Source organism: Frankliniella occidentalis, unplaced genomic scaffold (genome assembly GCF_000697945.3).
Source record: "Frankliniella occidentalis isolate FOCC.00 unplaced genomic scaffold, Focc_3.1 Scaffold191, whole genome shotgun sequence".
In the NCBI taxonomy this organism is placed as follows: domain Eukaryota; kingdom Metazoa; phylum Arthropoda; class Insecta; order Thysanoptera; family Thripidae; genus Frankliniella; species Frankliniella occidentalis.
In genome coordinates, this window is record NW_026267317.1 from 38536 (window position 1) to 39392 (window position 857).

Here is an 857-nt window from a genome sequence, read left to right on the forward strand (position 1 = left end):
AAGAGAAAGAGGGAGATATTGTTGACCGCGGGCGCGGCAGGGCGACGCGGGCGGCGCGGGGTTTGGAGGGGGCAGAGCCTGATCGACCTATTCTAATTGTTACCACGGTGAGCTGTGCAGTGCCTGTCTGCTGGTGCCACGCCCAGCTGATTTCGAAGGAATCGTCAAGCAAGCATGGCGCGGCCCGTGACTTCCGAGAGAGTGATCCTTGACCGTCCTTGACTGGCTCCAGGTAAGTGATTATAGAGGGACAGAGATAACATGATTAGTGGGACATGCGGTAATCACGTGATTCTTTCGTATTTCGTAGGAAATTCTTGGGGATGCCCTTGAGGTTGACGAGGAGATGGCACGCCGGCAGGCCCTGTGTACTGCTGCAATATTCTACTTGCGGGAGCGCGGTGAGTCCATTTCCGTCCTTAATTATTTTTATTTATTTTTTTTAATTTTTTTTTTTTGGGGGGGGGGGGACTTGAATTTACATGATTTGTTTCGTTTGTTTTGTGTTTTAGGTGGGGGACTCGTCGGGGCCCCACTCCAATGCCGTCCTTGTCCGAGCAAGGGAGTAGAAATGGCGGCTTAGCCCGGGCTGGTGCAGGCGGGTCGGCGCGGAGCAGTTCTGGTGGGAATGCCAGCGGAGGACCGTCAGCCGCGGGGCGCCGTCGGATTGCTCAGCGGCTGAGCCACCCGACTTCATCTATGGCTGGTGTCCATCGTCCGGTGTTGCGCTAAACTGCTGAAGCGCCTCAACTTTCATTACTTTCGCACTTGTATTGTTCTTCAATTATATGGAGCAACATTAAAATTAAATTTTTGAAATTGTTAATAACTTGCATTGCTAAATTAATAAGTGAATG

General features: G+C 51.5%; 1 long non-coding RNA gene across 1 annotated transcript; it reads left to right on the forward strand.

Moving 5' to 3' along the window:
* The first annotated feature begins 87 nt into the window (after nt 1–87).
* Nucleotides 88–811, forward strand: LOC127750456 (uncharacterized). The gene is made up of 3 exons (XR_008011688.1): nt 88–232; nt 311–401; nt 513–811. It is a non-coding gene; the product is annotated as an uncharacterized LOC127750456 (long non-coding RNA).
* The last annotated feature ends 46 nt before the right edge of the window (nt 812–857 follow it).